Below are 22,145 nucleotides of genomic sequence, written 5' to 3'. Positions count from 1 at the left end.
TAGCTGTTCTGTGGGCTTCTCTCTCAGACCCTGGGAAGACGCTCCTAATTAGCCTCCCACATCCATAAACATGTCCAGTAGGTCAGTCACTCCAGGCTCATTGATTGGACTGATGTGTTCCATACCCATGTTTGACTTAGCCTTCACATCAAGAACAATGATGGCTACCAGTTGACACCAGCACGTTGATGAAACCCACATGCTCAAACTGAGAAGGCCTGTTATTGCAGCAAAATACTGGGGTTAGTTGAGCCTGTTGTTGTAGTATTACAAACAATATTGTGCTCATGAATTTAGCATAAGATGTAACCCTTGATTGTAGGGGTAACAAAACAACATATTTCTTCTGCTGCTTCAACCTTCACTGGTGTTCTCATAGATTTATATCTGTTCTCATACAGACATCATGACCGGGTCAATACTTCTACAGTAACAACTGCTGGTTATGACTGTAGTGATTAACGGATGGAACTAGACTCTGCCAGAGGACAATATCATATCTGGTGTGTCAGATAGGAGTTTTGTCTTTTATTGAGGTCACAGGATACAAGTCTTGAGGGCCTGCCCTCCCAGATCACTGCTCGAGATATTTTTCTCGTCCTTTTCTGCCCTCCCTGAGTTGTTTTGCTTTCATTTAGCTGGCCTCCCCCAATAAAAATGCAAGCCAATATTCCAGCACATTAAGCCAAGAGATCTTTAATACACAAGCGTTTTGGTGCAAAGGGGACGGCAAGGCCTCACAGAAAGATGGATGGGCCTGCAGACTAAGAGTGGGCAGTTTTCCCACTGACCTGGTCTCGGCCAGGGACAAAGGCCTCATTGAGTGGGATGCTTGACATCAGCATCATAAACTAGTCATGGCTACAAAGGCCCTGACACTTTAAAGTACCAGCTACTGCAGCCTTCTTTTCTCTCCTTGTACAGCGTTGCTAAGGCAGGTCCAGTCACCAACAGTTGTGTCCTTTTTTTCCGCAGACATCCATTAAAACGATGGGCTACAGATAACCATTTTCCTTCTCCTCCTCCTCTTGCTCCTCCTCCTCCTCCAGACTCTCTCCACAGAAGTACTGGAGGAAATGAAGGTTGTTTCATTTCTACTAAGTCCAGCATTGTAACTGCTGCATTGTTACAAACTATTTTTTTCTGTGACTTTTGTGAATTCAATTCAACCATTCCAAATATCACAACATGGTTCACCTACCTCCATGGAATTGCTATTTTCCATGGAATTGCTATTTGATTGTTCGTGTTGATTGCGGTCCCAGGTTAACTTGCTGGATTAAAGACTTCTATATCTGTTGTCATTATCAGGGTAAAGCTACCCTGCTCTTAGGATTCTCTGACATAGGAAAGGGAGCCATGTAAGTTTCACTGACCTCAAAGTCAAGGCAGCGAGAGATGAGTGTGGCGAGCTGAATGAAGGGTCAGCACAAAGCCAGGTTCAGAACCTGAATGTCAGGGAATAAAGTGAGGGGTGCACTTTAATGGATTAAATACAGTGTCACACCCTGGCCATAGAGAGGTGTTTATTCTCTATTTTGGTTAGGCCAGGGTGTGACTAGGGTGGGCATTCTAGTTTATTTATTTCTATGTTTTCTTTTTCTTTGTGTTTGGCCGGGTGTGGTTCTCAATCAGAGGCAGCTGTCTATCGTTGTCTCTGATTGAGAACCATTCTTAGGTAGCTCTTTTTTCCACCTGTGTTTGTGGGAAGTTGACTTTGTTTAGGGCACATAGCCTTTAGCTTCACGGTTTGTTTGTGTAGTGTTTATTGTTTTGTTCGACGTCATTTTTATAAAAATAAAGAAAATGTACGCTCACAACGCTGCACCCTGGTCCTCTTCTTTTCACGGCCGTGACATACAGAACTTCCCACCACCAAAGGACCAAGCAGCGTGGTAGAGAGGACTCCTGGACATGGGAAGAGATCCTGGATGGTAAGGGACCCTGGAGGCAGGCTGGTGAGTATCGCTGTCCACGGGAGGAACTGGAGGCAGCTAAGGCGGAGCGGCAGCATTATGAGGGAACAAGGCTGGCAAGGAAGCCCGAGAGGCAGCCCCCAAAAATGTTTTGGCGGGGGGCACACGGGGGGTGTGGCTGAGTCAGGTTGGAGACCTGAGCCAACTCCCCGTGCTTACCGTGGCGAGCATGTGACTGGTCAGGCCCCGTGCTATGGGGTGATGCGCACTGTGTCTCGGTTGAGCATTCACAGGCCTGTGTGCTCAGTGCCAGCGTCCCGCATTTGCCGGGTGGAAGTGGGCATCCAGCCAGAACGGGTTGTGCCAGCTCTGCGCTCGAGACTGCCAGTGCGCCTCCACGGCCCAGTGTATCCGGTGCCTCGGCCAAGGAAGAAGCCTCCTGTATGTCTCCCCAGCCTGGTGAGTCCTGTGCCTGCTCCCAGAGCCAGGCCTCCTGTGTGTCGCTCCACTCCAGAGACGGCCTCCAGCCCGGCGCCTCCGGAGACGGCCTCCAGCCCGGCGCCTCCGGAGACGGCCTCCAGCCCGGCGCCTCCGGAGACGGCCTCCAGCCCGGCGCTTCCGGGGACGGCCTCCAGCTCGGCACCTCCGGAGACGGTCTCCAGCCCGGAGCCTCCAGCGAGGGTGCCCAGTCCGGGGCCCGCAGCGAGGGTGCCCAGTCCGGGGTCGACGACGAGGGTCCCCACACCAGAGGTGCCACCAAAGTGGGGTGAGCCAAAATATGGCCAGGGTGCTGATAGATGGAATAATATTTCAGATGGTTTCCTGAAGAGCACGTTTGTCTGCAACACAAACTCAATAAGCGTTACACAATGATCTTCAAGCACTAAAGCCACAATTCATCAGGGTATGTACTCTACAAGGCGTCGAGAGCATGTTGACTACAAAAGATATCCAGCCAACGTGACACAACTCTATATACACATAGGAAACTGTTGAGCATGAAAAACCCAGCAGCGTTGCAATTCTTGACACACTCAAACCGGTGTGCCTGGCACCTACTATCATACCCCATTCAAAGGCACTTGCAAATCTTTTGTATTGCCCATTTACCCTCTGAATGTTACACATACACAATCCTTGTCTCAGTTGTCTCAAGACTTAAAAATCCTTATTTAACCTGTCTCCTCCCCTTCATCTACGCTGATCAAAGAAGATTTAACAGGTGATATCAATAAGGGATTTTAGTTTTCAACTGGATTTACCTGGTCAGACTTTGTCATGAAAAGAGCAGGTGTTTCTAATGTTATGTTCACTCAGTGTAGGTTACAGTGCCTGAACCAACCTGATTTTGATATGCTGCTAGCTAGCCGTTGTTAGCTACAGTTAGCTAGCTAGAAATTCGAGGGGACAACATACTAGCTAGCTTTATCCCAGCAGTCATTTTGATGTACAGGTTATGCGGGTTCGATTGAACCCCTAGCTACATGTACATCCTCCAGACATAACACTTAGGTCCATCCTCATATTTGGTCAAATCCAGAGAGAAGGGAGTCGGAAAAACTGTGAGATTGAATTTACATGCGGGGAAACAGCTGCTTCACATTTCTAACCCCTGGAACAATGTAAAGATAGAATGTTTGGACAGGTTCAGGCACGAATGGACGTCACCATTTTCTAGGGGAGATGTCAGTCATGGCTGTCAACCTCGGGAAAGAAACTGTAAAATGACATTGGCCTTCATTGGCATGTATTTTTACTTTCCTCTTAGTCTGATCAAACCAAGTGCATTTTGGAAATGCAACGTTTCTTCTCACCCTGTCTTTATTTTACCTTAAACTATTCATATTTTATCACACAATAACTATGACATAGTTATTATACAGTAATACCCACCTGTCACTGATGCAATGGTATCCTGCAGCACACTAGGTGACTACCCTTAGAGCCGGAGTCAGTCATATCACAGCCACAAAGAAGGGCGACACAATTCATCCCACGACCCACAACCCTGCAGCTGCCCTGTCGATCTATAGGTGAAGTACTCTACTGTGCTTTTGTCACCCATTCACCTAGCCATGTGTAATCGATCCCTCATATGTCTGAAAAAAGACTTCAAGGTCCAGAGATTATCACCCTGGTCAGCTGGCTCACATGCCGTCTCGTCTATATTTAAATACAGTAAAATCATAAGAGGAATGGGTTTGGAAATAAACCATTACTGCTGGGCAGGTCAGGGGCAGCCCTAACTTACAGAGAGAGTAAGAGGTGGAGTAATTATCACACCATGTCTAAGTCTGGCCCGGCCTCCCAAAGACCTCTTGCCCCTGTGCTATACAATGTTCTAGTCTGGCCTACTCCTGCTGGAGAATCCCATTGTCATTTCCATCTTCTGAATCTAGTTCAAATGTAATGTTTTAAATGTGTCTTTAATGACTTGAAAAGCATGCAAACAACATTGTGTGGTTTAGCACCAAATTGGTACCTCCCTATAATACGTTTTCTTTAGGCCAGCATCATGATGTTTATGCAGTGTCTTTGTTTACAAACTTCCAGGAGAATTATAATCTACTTTCCATTAAATTGTTTTTAGCATGTGGAATTTTTCATACATACTAAACTGTTAAAATACATCAAATGTTGGCTATTTATGAAAGTCCTTTTTTCATACAATATAAAAAAAACAACGAATAATAGTATTTATTTATACCACAGTATACCTACAGTATGCCTACAGTATGTCTAGCCACTCAACTAAAGGGCTTTCTATTTTTCTGGATGTCATGTGTGGCTTCAAATAAAACTAGCACCCATATGTTTCTCCCTCTTGTGAATGGCTGTGGCAGGATTATTCTCTTAATAGTTATCTGTCCTCAAGTCCTTGACCTCCTTGAATTGTAAACACATTTTTTACACCCCTCTCAGCACTCTGGGACCGAGAGAGTTTTGTCGACAGTGGAGCCCAAAGATAAGCATGCAGGGGCTGAACCTGTTCCGGCCTGCAGTGCCCTCTGCAGCACCTCAGCACCACACTCAGTCAAATCTCTCCCAGCACAGCCAGATCACATCTGTTCATCTCCTCTGACCACAACTCTTCAATAGTGGTGGAAAAAGTACCCAATTGTCATACTTGAGTAAAAGTTAAGATACCTTAACAGAAAATGACTCAAGGAAAAGTGAAAGTCACCCAATAAAATAATACTTGAGTAAAAGTAAAAAAGTATTTGGTTTTAAATATAAGTATCACAAATAAATATAATTGTTCAAATATACTTAAGTATCAAAAGTAAAAGTACTTCAAAATAGTTTTACTTAAGTACTTTACACCACTGCTCTTCAAGAGTACAAGCGCGGCACTTTTGGACTCAGGCCGAGTGAACTCTATGCAAGTGCATCCAATGCCATGGATGTACAGCCCACACACATCCCTGACTGCTCACTGGCACCAGTTAGCAGACTACAGAAAATATGAGGTAAAAGAAGAGAATATCAGGAAGTCCGACACCAGCGAACGGTGTAGTAAACAAACATTTGCATACTTCTGACTTATGTACTTTACAAATATATATTAAATATCTTTTACACTCAAGGAAAACAATACCCACACACTGTTTATGGTCCCAAACATACATAGATCATTCTTTACGTATGTGGAACATTTAGTTTCCTCACATAGTTTTTTTAGGAAGTGTTTAGCAGTAGATATCAGTTACATGTTACATCAAGTTTTTGTAAAAATACAGTCATAGGCCTTTTGTAAATGCACAAATAATAGTACAACATCCACAAATGCTTTAATAATTCTCTATTTATACTTTTTGTTTCAAGTCACCAAATCCTCTAGTCTAAGCCATACATTTCATATTTAAAATCCACAATTTTCCAGTAGGGCCTTCAATTTGTAAATGGTTTGTGCGGTTTAAAGCCAGAAACAGAGATTGCATAGATAGTGTGGGTTTATAAGGTCAAATTGTTCAAAAGCAGTTTTACAAGTCCCCTGCAGAGACATATTTATCCCATGCTATAAATTCTCTTCCCTGTGTAAATATATGTCACAGGAATACATTGTATGTGACAGACCTTCAGAGATTTTAGATAGCTTTGGGAGGGAACAGTGACACTTATATATGCATTGGAATTAAAGGGAAATAGAGGAGCATCTCCATTGGGAGACTAGGCCTCTGATGTCCCTCCCAGGTACTTTGATCCATCTTGTGTAGTGAAGCAAAAACCCAATCATTCTTAACCACATAAAAGTTAACAGAGCATGGCCTGGTATTTAGCTTGATGTTTTTCTGTGTTATTAATGTGAGTGATAAGAGCATGGCTTGTCACTGCAGGTCAGATTGGCAGGTGTTGTGCTTTTCCAAAGCTCTGGTTTCATAACCCTTTCCGCTTAGCCACCCACAATGCAGAGCAGCCTTTTGCTTAGGTGCATGAAACGGGGAAGACGTCGACAGGGGGTGTGGGGACATAGACCTAGAATTCTTCTGAAGATGACAGGTTAACAGGTTATATGTGAATTTGACCTTTTGAAAAAACATGCATTTTGTATAATATATTTTTCTTTCTTCAATGTTAATGACATCTAAATACCACTTATACATGAGAATGAACTGTAATCAGCATGTTGAGGTTGGAAAGAGCTGTCTTTGATCTGTTGAATGGGTACCGCTTTCAGGGCTCCGATAGTATCTCAAAGACTAGAGTGAGAGGCGGTGGGGGAGAGGAAGATAAAGAGCACACTCCCTCGCTGTACATTCTGTGGGACTACAGCTGATGAAGAGGATTGAGGCCCTCTGATTAACCAGCCAGTGAGCACCATGCATGTCCCTGCCGGGGCAAACAAATGAAACTATTGTAATGGTATGGCAGACCTTAATCACAGACGTGTTCACAATGATATCTTAATCAGACGTGCTCTGCAATGAAACTGTCGCTGGGAGGAGGGTCATTGCATTGCGTTGGGTTTCATAGGACACACATGTGCAGTAATAACATTGTAGCACCATGTTTTGGGGTGTGTAAGCTCTTAGGTTACAAATGCTGTCAGTCTAAACTAAGAACATACAACAAACTTAAGTCTGATTTAACATAAAACAAACATAAGCCTGATTTAACATACAACAAACATAAGTCTGAATTAACATAAGTCTGATTTAACATACAACAAACATAAGTCTGATTTAACATAAAACAAACATAAGCCTGATTTAACATAAAACAAACATAAGTCTGATTTAACATAAGTCTGATTTAACATACAACAAACATAAGTCTGATTTAACATTAGTCTGATTTAGCATACAACAAACATAAGTCTGATTTAACATACAACAAACATAAGTCTGATTTAACATACAACAAACATAAGTCTGATTTAACATAAGTCTGATTTAACATACAACAAACATAAGTCTGATTTAAGTCAAACATAAGTCTGATTTAACAAACGTCTGATTTAACATACAACCAACATAAGTCTGATTTAAAATACAACAAACAAGCCTGATTTGTCAGCTCACTAACTTTCATTATTTATTTTTTGTCTTTCAAAATTGTCAAACATACCCTACAGAAATTGATAAATGAATACTATGTAGAACTTTTACATCTGCTTCCAGTGCACCCGCTACTGCTGTAATATGTATTCCTAAAAGAGTTCCATTTGAATGATGGAAGTGAAACTGTCCTGTCAGCTGTCTGCTCTAAAGCATTACAATGCAGAGCTGTATAAACCAATTGACCTCATCGTTGAAGACAGCAGAAAGTTTTCACAGCCAGCAGTCCCATCTGTACAGCTCCACAATGAATATGCATGAAGCCAGATATGTTATACATTGGGCCATTAATAATCTTGTCATCTGATTTGAGAGCTCAAAGTTATTCTGTACCCCCTCCCCATCCTCTCCTTGCATTCTTCCAACCACCGCAAATGCCAATGCCTGATTCTCGTTCTACAGAGAGAAGCTAGCACAGTGCAGAACAAGCCAAAATTAGAAAAAAGTACAAGGGAATATAGGGCCTTTTTACCTTATTCTTCTCCCGTTATTGGGATTAAACGGTTTGATATATCCAGTAGAGGACTTGCACATATACATGCAAAAATGAAGTTGGTCTGTGTGTCAGGAGGCCTACAGAGATGCCAGTAAGTTGGGGTGTCAGGGTGTGCAAACTGACCTTGAATAGTGAGCAACTATTAGGGTGAGAAGGTGGGGGGCAAGATGACTGATCAAGGTAGCATTTGCAATTGGGGGGTTTTGGTTTCAGGCTCTCCAGTCATCAATCATCCAGGGCCTATTCTGTTCTTTGACAGCTCACTACAAGACTTGACATTTAACACTCGCAACCCTGGCCCAGGCTATGCCTAAGCCCAGGGACTTCAGAAACACAAAAATTGAATAGAATGACACTTTCGCCCCTTTGGTAAGTGGTAGAGCTGAAGCAAAGCAGATACAAATTAATAATTTCCATCTGCAATAGAGTTTAGTCTGGTGAAATTGCTGCTAAATGCCTCCCATAGCTCCCTTGCTGTTTACCCTCCCACACACAAAAGGGCAAAATGAAGCAGTCAAGAGGACTCAAGGCCTATTAGAATACATGAAAGTATGTTCCTGTGTGTGCTGGATGGGGTGATGGGTGACGGGCTAGAATGCTAGAACTGACTCAGTGAACTACAAGAGATTGATAGGGGAAAGTGTAACCTGCCGAAGTCAACAATACCTAACCTGACCCAGTTAACATTATTAATATTGTGAATTAGAAGTAAGGACATTGTTGATATTCTCTAGTAATGGCCATAGACAGGGGCATTAACAACTGTTAACCATCCTACTGTATCTCACAGTATGATTTTTTCATTGATTAATTTGCCTTTGCATATATCATAAACCAAAAATACATTTTATTCAAATGATTTTGTCTTTGTCCTTTGGTTGGGTTTAAATATTCCAATTCTCTCCAGAGGGACTGAGCTCATGTTTATCTGACCACAGTTTGTTCCATCGTGTTTTTAGGTCAGTAGGTCGCTTTAAATAGCGCAATAATATTATGAGGGGATAAAACAAGTAATGCCATGACTAATCTGCTGTAACTGTTTGGAGAGACTCCATGTGTGAAAGCAGATGTAACCAACATCAAACAGGACTTGTGTCAAGGACCTCTTTTATCACCCCCCACCCCAAAAAATATTATACTTTTTCCCCTCATGCACCTTATTAACTGCCATAGAATTGTGATCTGTCAGAACATCCCTTCTCTGGCTCAAGCATATGCATTACACAACCTCACACACAGACAACCTATATGCTATATATCAGCATTTCTTTCATTTAAAGCTCCAAAGGTTTTAGGAGGCCCTCTCTGCCCAACAAAATGCTCTTGGTATCAACATGGTTTTAGCCTGTGGATGTTGATAGTATATCCTGGCTATGAGTAAAGTCATACTTATGTTGGGAACTTGATAGCTTCTTTTGGATTGTCTGGGCCACAGAGTAGACATTCTATCTTTAATCTTTGTGCGCGATACGCTCTGCTTGCCGAATACTAAACATGTTGCCAGACAACTCATTATGTCTTAACTGGGAAACTGGCAACTATTGTTGTTGCAGCTATTGAACATGCCTTTAACGACTCCAAGGGCAACCTTTCAGCCTCCACAGGACTTATATGTATTGAATTGAATCATGTTACAATCCCTCCCTTAAAGATCTACTTCTGGTCTAATAGACACATAATTTGAAAGTCACAAATAGTTTTGATTATAGTAAAACATACATTTGTCAACACAGTTGAAGTAACTTGAATCTGCAGTATGATAATACATTTTCTAAAATCTGAAAAGTTAAACTATTGGTTGGCTTTCTTCAGACAAAATTACTCACACATAAACACACACAGAAACATACACAGAAACATACACAGAAACACACACAGAAACACACACAGAAACACACACATAAACACACACAGAAACTTACACAGAAACACACACAGAAACACACAGAAACACACACAGAAACATACACAGAAACACACACAGAAACACACAGAAACACACACAGAAACACACACAGAAACACAAACAGAAACACTCCCAGAAACAAACACACATGCATGCTCATACATGGAAAGCCTGGTTCAGTCCAGCTGGCTAGCTGTGATGTCATCTCAGAAAAATTCTGAGAAAGATTCATCAGATCATGGCCATCCCGAGCCTCTGCACACTCTGCTAGCAACACCATATGGCTGGGTTCTAAACCCACGGGTAGAGGCTTAATGACGGAGCGGATGTACACTGCACATGCCCAGGGATGTTGGGGAAAGGGGGAAAAAAACACTCATCAAGTCTTTGGCCTGGAAAGGCTGTGTAAGGTCAGCTGTTGGCAGGGGGTAGGGGGTGTGTGAGGCAAACGCTTGTCCAAAACAATAGGCAGGTGACCATGACTACACATGTAATTTAGAAATACAGTATTTTATATCAGTGCATGGCTACATTGGTATGCTGTAATTCTAACATCTGTACGACACCAATCCTCCTAATCCAGGGCTACTGTAGTACTATTGTTGACTTCTGCCTATTTCTATACTTGAATAAAGGTGTATCCTGTTATAGTCCTGTTTTGTAATGTTGTGACTTAATGTGTCTACAACATACCACATTGCTTACAGCCAGTGGTAAAGGCATATCCAAAATATATGCACCAAAGACCCAATCACTTTGACAAATACACACAGCTGCTTGTGTGGGATCCTGGGATGAGTATACAAAGGCAAGCCCCCAAATAATTAATGTTTACTGAGGCTGATGCAACTGCATGCCTTTTTTATGGTCATCATATCATTATTATGCTTTTTCTGTGTGCATGGCCAAGTCATGATTCCCAAACAATGCATATTTGGATTTATAAAACCACAAATATTTAAATGTATCCACTATAGGACATTTTGTGTAGAGCTTTCTTTAAACATGGACCCTATGCGGTCCGGATGTATTCTCTCTCTACCAAACATGATGGATTAAAACCAAACTTTGGAGAGGGAATCCACTCTATTCCGACCACGTGTGTAAAAGCACAAAGGCAGTTTCCACAGACACAACAATATTAGCCCAGCAGTGGTGAGGTGGGAGATGGGGGACATGATGGGGAACATTGGGGCAGCCCAAGGAGTAGGGAGGTAGACCCTGTGATTGATGGAGATGTGGCCGGTCTATAAAGGTCTGCAAAGAGTGCTGGGAGAAAATCAGAGAGTGGGCGTCTGCAGGCTCGTCTGCAGGCTCGCCCCCCACCCCCCAAGAGAGAGATGCCTCCGAATTATTAAGCAGTCAGGAGCGCTGATGATGAAATTCTGAAGGTCGGCCGTAACAAGAGGCACCTTACAAGGGTCGTAACCTTTTCCTTGCTGTGTGTTTTGTTCTTTGTACCCCCCTCACAACATCACCTTCCCACCTCTGTGTTCATCAGGGGCGGCGGGGCGCGGGGAGCACGGGGAGGGGGGTTGCGTTACACCACTGTTTATCTGTTCCTGACCTCTAGCCGGCAATTCTGCACTTGATAAGACGAGGGCTCGCCTCATAATGTGCATGGCAGCTGATATCAGCCCTGTATCCTTGTGAAATGGATTATCAAGGCCTGAGGAGCGTGCAGAATATAATAAATAGAGATGACACACATGGAGTTGTAGGCTGATAGGCAACACCGCCTCAGCAATTACCTGCTGCCCACTTAAAACAGGGGTCACACAGGGCAGGCCGATGGAGAGACGAGTTATGGTTATATCTTATTTTCTCTGCAGGGCAGGCGCTCTATGTCAGTGAGCCACTGCGTGTGTGTGTGTGTGTGTGTGTGTGTGTGTGTGTGTGTGTGTGTGTGCGTGTGCGTGTGCGTGTGTGTGTGTGTGTGTGTGTGTGTGTGTGTGTGTGTGTGTGTGTGTGTGTGTGTGTGTGTGTGTGTGTGTGTGTGTGTGTGTGTGTGTGTGTGTGTGAGAGAGAGAGAGCAGGCTTAAGCTAGTTTGGGTACCAGTCTTTTTAGCTAACATTCCCCTCTTTGCCACTCTTGTCTTTGGCAAATGACAGGAGTGGCAAGGAGTGGAATGTAATAGCTGAACAGAGACAGCAACCAGGCTAGGCTTAGGCATACTGCTTACAGATATGCTACCTAATACACCTAACCTCTCCTGTAGGGATCTGTCACTTTCAGAGCTCTTTTCTGTCCTGGCACCCCAATGGTGCAACCAGCTTCCCCCTGAAGCTAAGACAGCAGAGTCCCTGCCCATCTTATGAAAACATCTGAAACTCTACCTCTTCAAAGAGTATCTTAAATAATCCCGCAGCACCCCCCTCGCTCCTCCTCCCCACCCCTCTCCCCCCACACACAAAAGAGCCTTTTGTCAACTCGCACTTGACTCTTTTCCCCTTACTAGCTCTGACTTTGATGCTAGCTACTTTATTGAGGAACAATGTACTTACTTATGATGACTGTGATATGTGGTTGTCCCACTTAGCTATCTTAAAATGAATGCACTAACTCAAAGTCGCTCTGGACTACAATGTAAAAATGTAAACGATCAGGCCAAAAAATTATTGAATGACAGATTTACATTGAATACTAATTGTGCCTTCATTGATATTCAACAAAAGATATACACATTTCTTCATTACGGAGTATTGCTCAACAAATGTATTTAGAAATAAACAAAAAATCAAGAATCAACCTCCTCCATGAACCAATACTTATGCCACTTAACACATTTGACCAATGAAGCCCAGTGCCACTTGATCTGTGTGATAGTATTTATGGCAGAGCGTAGATATGAAGGGCTCTAAAAGGTGTTGTTTTCACCTGGCCACACAGCCAGGCCCCACATAGATTTTTATATATCAATAACTCTTGATTGAAAGCTGTTATCGCTACCCAGAGCAATTAAATAATTGATCTCATTTTCCCAACACTACTAAAGCTATTTCACCACCATGCCGCCCTCTTCATTGAATTGTCGTAAGATAGTTTTCTGTTGATCGAAAATCTAGTATTTGGTATCACATACTGGCAGAGGGGCATATTTTTTACCTTCTATCCAGGAATCTCTGGTATACTCGTTCGTATTGAACATGGGCCTCTAATTTTGGTCACCAGACATTAATGGAATGATACAGATCCTCTTGAACCCTCTGAAAGGTCCTTGTTGTCGCTCACCTCTTGGATTTCCCCAGTTTCACTTTGATCTACCAGAGTTCTTTGTGTTTACTGTTAAAACATCTCCTTAATTTACATGGCCTGGAGGGTCCCGCCCTTTGAACCCATCCATACACCTTTCAGAAAGAGGACCCTCACCAACTTGACAAATATAGTAATTATTTGAGGGGGTAAAGGACTTGGATTCAGCTCATATATTGGTCAAATTTGGAGCCTGTTTTGACATCTGCAGATTGAATGAATCAGTCTTATGATATCTCTGTACACTGTGTACATAGTTCATTCAGACATATAACCTATTGTGAGTTCAGCCTATGATGTGTACATAATTGATCGTACAGCAGCAGTCAAGTTTATATTTTACCGTGCATTTTTATTAATCACTGGTCCAAGAAAAGTATTTAACCATATAAGCCAATTAAACACTCTTAAAGTTTCCACCTGAGATATCTTAGAGTGTGTGAAGAATAATGTATGGTTCATTTCAGAAACAGGCAGTCCAGCGGCGTAATGTCAGTATAAAACAGGCCTTGGAGACTAGGCTCTGTCTGTTTCAATGAAGAAATCTGAATGGCTGTAAGCTGCCAGGCAAACCTTTATATCTATTTGTTCCACTCGTCTGGCTCTCAATGAGTTTAATCAGCTGAGAAGAAATGGTGAAGGGGGTGTTGCCCTACCCGCCCATACCTTAGAGAGCTCCCCTCCGCCACACACTCACAGTCAAACACACACAACCCCACAACCTCATTCTCTGTGCATCGATGTGAGAGTTGAGGGTCTCCCTCTCCCCTGTTGCCTTGCGGATTATCAAGTACACTTCAATTACTGCCGATCGATACACTTCTGGCTGCAAAAGGGAGGGCGAGGGAAATTAGACAGACTTTGGGTATGGCTGTGACTACAAAGCAATGGATTAACACTGATATGCATCTCTTCATTTACATCAGGAACGGGCCCATTCTTCCCCAGCATACAGCACTCTCCTCTGCACGGACGCACATTCACACAGGCTTTAATTGAAAGGCGACTTTTTGAGAGATTGCTTCTTTAAGTGCTGGGCAAGGTGAGGGCAGGCCTGTCATATACTGTAGGGGGATTAAAGCTCTTACACTGAACAGTGGAATAGCTGGAAGTACCTTATATAGAAACATACTGTATAGTTCATAATAGACGTGTGTGTGTGTGTGTGTGTGTGTGTGTGTGTGTGTGTGTGTGTGTGTGTGTGTGTGTGTGTGTGTGTGTGTGTGTGTGTGTGTGTGTGTGTGTGTGTGTGTGTGTGTGTGTGTGTGTGTGTGTGTGTGTGTGTGTGTGTGTGTCAAAGAGATAATTATTTTTTCATTTTGCTGAAAAGAAAAGGGGGTGGACTGTATAAAAATACCATTACACAATATAGGTCTATAATGCATTTTAAGAATGGATATCAAGAAAATATAAATGTGGTAATGTAGAAAAGGTTACAGTAACAACAAGAAAAACTAACTATCTCCTCTCTTAAAATGCTTGTCAGCATATCTAACACAATGGTTTTAAGTAGGAAATAATGCTAGAATCATTGTTCTCCTGAACTGGGAGGGAAAGGGAAATGAAAGCTGGACTGTGGAAGAGGATAAAAAAGAAGCGAAAGTGTAGGAAGAGATAAGCAGTGTCTGTGTTCCCCTGAGGCAGAGCGTGAAGGTCTCTGGTGCCTGGCCCTTGTCTCTGAACCCCCTGCAGGTCATCTGCCCTCACTCCCCCACCCTCCCTCTCCGCAGAGGCAGTGAAAACACTCCAACACCTGGGTTCACTCTTTGCTTTGCTTCGCACTGCACATATGAGCCTCTCCAACCCACAGACACCGTTTATCATCTACATGGACAGCAGACACAAGCTTTCTGATTAGCTGTTGAAGTTCTACTCAGGATTATTATACTTTTTTTAGTAAAGAGGGCTTAATGAAGCCATTGGCTATTTTGGGTTGACATAATTCATGTTATTCCATACCGTGTGTAGACATTTGCTGCACACTAGCCTATAGATTGGAGCACATACCAGTTTACAAGCAATGCTCAGTAACCCGTGCTTTCCCCCCTTCTGCTACATCTGTAAATAAATATATGTTTTATACATTTTATTCATTGTAGAAGAGTGAACATTGAGGGAAACATTTAAATGTTTTATTTTACAGAAAATAATAAAACAATATGTTGATTAACACTGCTCTTGTTTAGTGCTCCATTTCCTTTTCTTTTCTTTGTATGTATAGACATCTTCGTCTTTCACAAAGCTGATACGAAGGACATTCAAATGCTGAGAGTACTTAGGAGTTTGTTGTGATCATCTTAATTTAGGTTTATCTGCCACCAAAGCCTCAGGTTACAGGGACTGATGAAGCGTATCCACTTCTGTCCTCCCAGGGTAAGAGTCACATTACACATCCCTACTCCTAGCCGAAGTGCAGCTCTGCCTCTGAAATGGCCTTCGCCCTCCAAATAAAGATGTCTCTCTGTTGAAAGCTTCTCACTCCACCATGAATTTGGTCTCCCCCCCTTCCCTCCCACTGCAATCTGTCGTGCCAGCTCCCACGGTTTGTCTTTGGAAGTGATCCGTCCCCGAGCGTTGAGCAGAGCCACTCCATGTTCACATCGCCCCCAGGGGCATTCCTGCCTGCCCACTACCCTTGCTTTCCTTTGTCAGCCAAATGGATACCAATTAAATCAACTGTTCTCCAATTAGAATTTGGAAGAATCTATCTTGTTCAGTGTTCTAAATCCCAATGCCTGACTCCCGATCTTTTTTCTTTCTCTCTTGTACTCCCTTTACTGGAATCAGTTACTGGGAGAGTGAGAGTAGTTATTTCCTGCAATAGGATACTCCTGGGTTTTTTCGTCCTGTCTATTTATAAAATATGTTACTAGAATTTAGCCAAATGTTATTAAGATTGAACATGTTTTATGTTGTGTTCCATGCAACAAAATCCCTGTCCAGACTAAATTGCACTTATGTTTAAATATAAGTAATTTCAAATAATCCAATGTACTGTACCTGTGATGGATTAATAACTCAGGGGCAAAAATGACTAAACTGGATTGACTCCATAGAAAATGAACTCTCATTACACACCCATATTCTCCTACCGCTGTACAGTCTGGGGCCCTCAGTCATTAATAAAGAGGGGGCATATCTTATTCTGCAGACATGGGCAACGAATTGCTTGGACGCAAGCCACGTCATTATTGCCTATTAATCGTGTTCAGAAAGTATGCCCCATTGTGTTTCTTATGACCAGGCAACACCCTGCTGCAACTCGAAATCACATCCAACTAAACAAACCAGCCAGTCAAGCTTCCTGTGGAGCTGTGATTCAAATCCCAGGGCTTGGCTTACAGGAGCTCCTGAGCCTCCTGCCTCCTGCACGCCACCATCACAACATATGTGGATGGATGGCTCACCCAGCTGCCCACAACCACTCCGGTTCCAGATTAATGTAGATTCCTGTATTATTTTGTAACTGTGTCAAAACAGAGCAGGACTTGCATACCCTAACTCCCCTGGTTTATGTTAGTCAGCTTCCCTTGCCTTTCTCCATTGGTGTTGGCTGTATGATATGGACAAAGCAGCCAGGCCCAGGCCGTCAGTGCTGTCACTGTGGTAGGCATGCATCACCACATGCCATGTCAGAGGGTTTGAGTCAATGAAGTTATCAATATGACATTTAATATATATATATCTTTTTTTAATTAAAGATGCACACAAACGGGAATTCCTACCAAAATGTGTTTTTGTTTAAAAATATATATATACATACTGTATGTATTTTACAGGGATATGATTCAAATTACTCATGTTATCCTTGGTGGTACAGAGGAACTGAATATGCTCCATTCTATCAACCTGGAATATTAACCATAGGAGCTGCTCATAATGTAATAACACATTTAAAAAATAACAGATCCATTGTTTGGCCTCACTAATTCACTTGTGTCATTCCTCGACCTTCTCTGTTCTCACATTTAACATTGGTTTGAAGGTTAATTAAGAAAGGGCAAATGTAAACGGTTGCTGCATGGAACATAAAATTATTCACAAAGTTGAACTTTTTTTTCAGATTTTCAAGACAGTCATGGCCAATGTTCCCTCTAAACTACATGCGTGTGCAGTTGCGCAGTAGCCCTGAGACTCAGAACCTCAGAAGAAATATCAGCCAACAGAGAGAAGCATGGGATTGAACCTCACTCAACTTTCTAGAGTTTTCCCTGTTAGTTAACACTATCAACGTTTCACTTTACTGTGGCAATTGTGATCGAATCAACGCAATATTAGCCACTTTCAATGGAACATACCAAAACAAAACGAACTATGCAAGATATTTTGTAGTAGGCAGAACGCATAGGTGTAGGATTCTATTGTGCACGACTCAGCCATACTCTACACAGACCGCTGCGGCACAACCAATCAGAGCTGCATTAGGCCTATATGCAAACAGACCACAGCCATATATGGACCTGTGCCATTTACTTTGAACTGGACTGTGTTTACAGCTGTGGTCATGAGTAGATGAGCTTGTTTTGAGATCAAAGTAAAAGCTGCATGTAGCCACATGTGCACATTTTGTTCATATCCTTTGCTAGTTAGTGAGTTATTAGCCCAGTTATATCTAATTTGTAGTCAGCAATAGGGGAGTGATTACTTCCTACAAGAGTACAACATGGGTAAATTTCTAGACATCTTTTATAAGCAAGTCAGGTACAGAGCTTTTTTTGTCTTAAAGGCACAGTGTTATATTTTGAGACAGGCTTGAATAATCTAAGTAGCCAATAGGTAGAGGGTAACATCATTTGTATGATTCTCTGTAATAATGGTATGGAAATAATAATCCATTTTATTTTTGTAAAGTGGTTGCTTGTATCAAACAAAACAACAACATTTTCAGTCACCTCGTTGTCTCAAGGACAAGTGGATAAAGTCACCCAGTAAAATACTACTAGAAGTCTAAAAGTGTTTGGTTTTAAATATACTTAAGTATCAAAAGTAAAAGTAAAATTATAAACCATTTCAAATTCCATATATTAAGCAAACCAAATGGCACATATACACTCAGACATAATTTACAAACGAAGCAATTGTGTTTATTGAGTCTGCCAGATTAGGGATGAGGCAGTAGGGATGACCAGAGATGTTCTCTTGATAAGTGTGTGAATTGGACCGTTTTCCTGTCAAAATGTAACGAGTACCTTTGGGTGTCAGGGAAAATGTATGGAATAAAAAGTACATTATTTTCTTTGGGAATGTAGTGAAGTAGAAGTAAAAGTTGGCAAAAAAATTTAAATAGTAAAGTACTGTACAGATACTCCAAAAAACTATTTAAGTAGTACTTTAAAGTATTTTTACTTAAGTACTTTACACCACTGAGGACTACGTTATTGTCAAATAGCCACAGTAGTCTACTTGGCCACTGTTAAAACTGTAATTTAAAGCAGGTACACTGTTCACAACTTCAAAATGTTCAAGTTTGCGTTCAGCAGACCTGAAAGTTGCTCAGTGCCCCAAAAATGTTTAGGGAACATTGGTCATAGCCTGGTATAATTCTGAGGCTGTCTTCTTTAAGACTGGGCAGAATTTATTAATCAGTAAAGTTATTGAGCAATTCTCCGATCCTTCCATCAGCGTTGACAATATGTAAATACAGTTGCTTAGACACATCTCTCTTTGCCCTATGATGGCCCCCTACCTTTACTTTGTTATGCTTATCTGCTAGAAGAATGGAGCCTTATTGTTCACCAGCAATAAAGGCCCTTTTAAGTCCATTACGGAACAAAGATTGTAAGTGACATTTTGTAACAACAGATTGACCTAGCTTAGTCCGTTGGAGGACTTTAGTTGGACTGTGCAGAGAGAAAAGCAACAGACTATGTCTCGGTGATTGCCTACCCCTCCTCTGGGAATATAGGAAAATCATCCGCTTTTCAAAGCTATCCCTCTGTGTCACATGACTGCATCTCTTAGAAATAGTGCCCCATGAGAGGAATCATTCAAGGCATTATCAACTTCTCACCAACACCGTCACTGGGATATGTTTTCATAGAATAAATAAATAAAACTGGGGGCTTTATATTAAACCCCTTTCCCCAAAAATGTAGTTTGAGTCTCCATAGGTTTGTTTTGTTTAGACTCCTTTGTACGGAACAATAAAAATAACCACAAATGCTCACTGCCATTCTTACCAGCAAACTCAACCACACCATTTGAAATTGGAGATTTCCTAAGGGTCTAATTCAACTTCAACATTTGGTCCATTTGTTTTGACAATTACAGATGGCTTGTTTGGCAAACAAATGGCTATTACTTTGTCAGGTGAGAGACAAAGCTTCTTTTGTTTAACTTTTTCAGTGTATAAACTACAATGTTCTCACTTCACTTTGAATGAAATTCTGAATCCGAAGCCCAGCTTGTAGTATGAACAAAGCTTGAAGTGTGCAGGCAATGAAATACATTCTTCTGCATCAATGTTCAATATCCGTCCATACATAGCTACATAAATCAATCAGTTGATTGAGTCTTTCAGTAGTCACCTAGTGTGACACACTGGAGAGGATGTCTGGAATATAATCATTACAGATCAAGACAATTTGGCCAACAAAAATAACATCTGTCTCTAGACATCCATGAACTTCCAGAGCACCCTCCAAGTCCTCTACCCCAGAGTTTAACCTAAAAACGCTCCAGTCAGGAAACCATCTGATTGTGCATTTAATGAACCCAAAAGTACAGCATTTGTTATTCCAGCTGTTGTTACAGGCAGGTTCCTAAGTGTAAAAACATAGAGACTAAATATGCTCTCTTAAAAGTTGGCTGATTTATGAGTTACCCTTACATATTTTTCAAGAGATGTGCAGCACTATTGCCATATTATCTTTGTCTCATTGAGAAAAAGTAAAATTATTACACTGATGAAACGGCAACAAACTGGATTTGACTCTTCATCTATGTTCGTCATATTTTATGGCTACTCATTTTCAATCTTTGCCACCCACACTTTCATGACGTAAGGTAAATAAATGAACAATCACGACATTTTTCCACTGGCTAATTCCAGACGAAGAAAAAAAAACAATTAAAAGTCGCTTCCCCTTCCCATCCAGACTATTCCCACGCATATTTTGGCAGAGGACTCTGACAATCTCCAGAGGCCTTGCTTCTTTTCCAGTCAGTGAGGAACTTGTCAGGAAAATATCTACATTTCCCAGAGAGGAGTGTAGGCGAATGTGTGAGGAAAACTGCAAGACGGTCCAGGAGGTTAAGTGAAAGCCAGAGAAAAAGAGAAAGAGAACAGAGAAGGAAGAGAGTTTGTGTGTGTTATAACAGAGAGGGATGGTGAGGTATAGTGAGTTTGCAATGGGACGGGGGGGGGGGGGGGGGGAGTGTAGGGGATTTGTGATAGCCACAGAAAGAGGAAAGAAAGGACAGCTGAAGAGAAGGAACCACACAACTCTTTTAGGGGCCATCTTCCACTGACTTGTGTGTGCTAAAAGAAATGATGGCATTAAGTAACCCAGGGGAGAAATACAGATCCTATAATAACACTTTTGTTCTACAAACTCTGACCCACAGAGCAGAAGTGCATAGCTAATCAGTTTAACCCTGCGTATACCCGCTTGACTCTCTGTGGTTTCACATGATCTGTGGGTGACAGCAGTGCCAGGCCCACTCTGAACGAGCTGTGGCCTGATGGTGGCCTGGAGCACCAGGCCAGGGCAAAAGCCTCGACCCCAGAGGCATACTGACCTGTCAGGAGAAACCTCTGTGTGGCATTTTGACTTGCAGTTCAGAGACAATAGAAATCTTTGTAACAGATTCTCATAGACTCCTCAAGCCGCTACTATTATTTCTGAGATTATATTATCTATATTCTAATGAGGGTTACTTTCTTTAGTTTTTTATCTGTCTTGGGTTGACACTTTGTTGACATGTTGTTGACACTTTGTAAATGACTGGGTCAATAGTATAACCAATAGGTCACAAGCTGACAAAAATGTCTAAATTGATTGTTTCAGATTGGCAGCCTTGTACCTATCAACAAGACCCCCCCCCCCCCCCCACACACCTACATTCACAGATCAACCCTGCTTCTCAGGCCTTCTTGACTTCTGGCTTTAAAATAAGGCTTTAAAATAAGGCTTGAGTATTCCGTGCAGGAGAAAAGTAACACCAGTTATGTGTCTGACATCATGTGGGACCAACATTTTGTAAGGCATTTCTTCTTTTCTCAAATTTCTGTTACTGGATTCATCAACAATGGCAAAAAAAAGTTAACTTAAATGTAATGCCCGAGACACTTCAACAAAGAAGACCAAATTCCTGTTCATATTGAGTCCTGTAGCCAATTCCCCCCAGTAATGATTGAAATGAAACATTTGCAATAATGTTTGTTTAGACCTGACCTTTCATGACAAGAGTGACAGTTCCATGAACTTTACTAACTAGCTGTTGAAACAGGTCAAACTATAAAGACATCGCATTCCACCCAGGGCCATAATACTACCAGAGAATACCTATTTTATACAATGCCTGCTCTCAAATACAGCCACCCATTAGTATTAAGGCTATACTGTCCGTCTTTGGACCTATACACCGTCTTCCATTTCACTCCTCTGAAACCAGGTTTTAAATGACTTCTTAGGTGATGAGGACTCATAAAGCCCTCCAGGTTTGCCAGATATTGGTCTCATGCCTTTGTTTGGTCTCTGGCCACCAAAGGCCAGTACGTGTCAGTTTGTCTTTATTAAGCAACAAGCAGGTTTAATCAATGCTAGGGAAGCTGTATGCTTTCCTCCCTCTAATGTGCCATTAAGTTTCATTCAGAGTGACTGGACAGTTGTCACACAAAGTGGAGAAGCAGTAAGTAATCAATGCTAGTTAACAACTGTAATTTATCACCTTGCCGCAGCCAAAGGTTTGTGAAATAAGGCCTCCTGCGTGTAGGGTGGAGTGTGCAGTGGGAAGCTGAGGTGATATGGTGGTCAAGGTGTTTCATGGACCAGGGCACAATTACTCTTCATCT

At 42.0% G+C, this 22,145-nt stretch overlaps 1 long non-coding RNA gene across 3 annotated transcripts in view; it reads right to left on the bottom strand.

Annotated features, from left to right (window-relative positions):
• The window catches only part of LOC139584710 (uncharacterized), a 54,737-nt gene that overhangs the window by 13,020 nt on the left and 19,572 nt on the right, over window positions 1-22,145 (bottom strand). The gene's annotated exons all lie outside the window — the stretch shown is intronic.

This window comes from Salvelinus alpinus, chromosome 9, assembly GCF_045679555.1.
Source record: "Salvelinus alpinus chromosome 9, SLU_Salpinus.1, whole genome shotgun sequence".
Classification (NCBI taxonomy): Eukaryota; Metazoa; Chordata; class Actinopteri; order Salmoniformes; family Salmonidae; genus Salvelinus; species Salvelinus alpinus.
The sequence above is the reverse complement of the archived record's forward strand: the minus strand, read 5'-3'. Positions and strand labels throughout refer to the sequence as shown.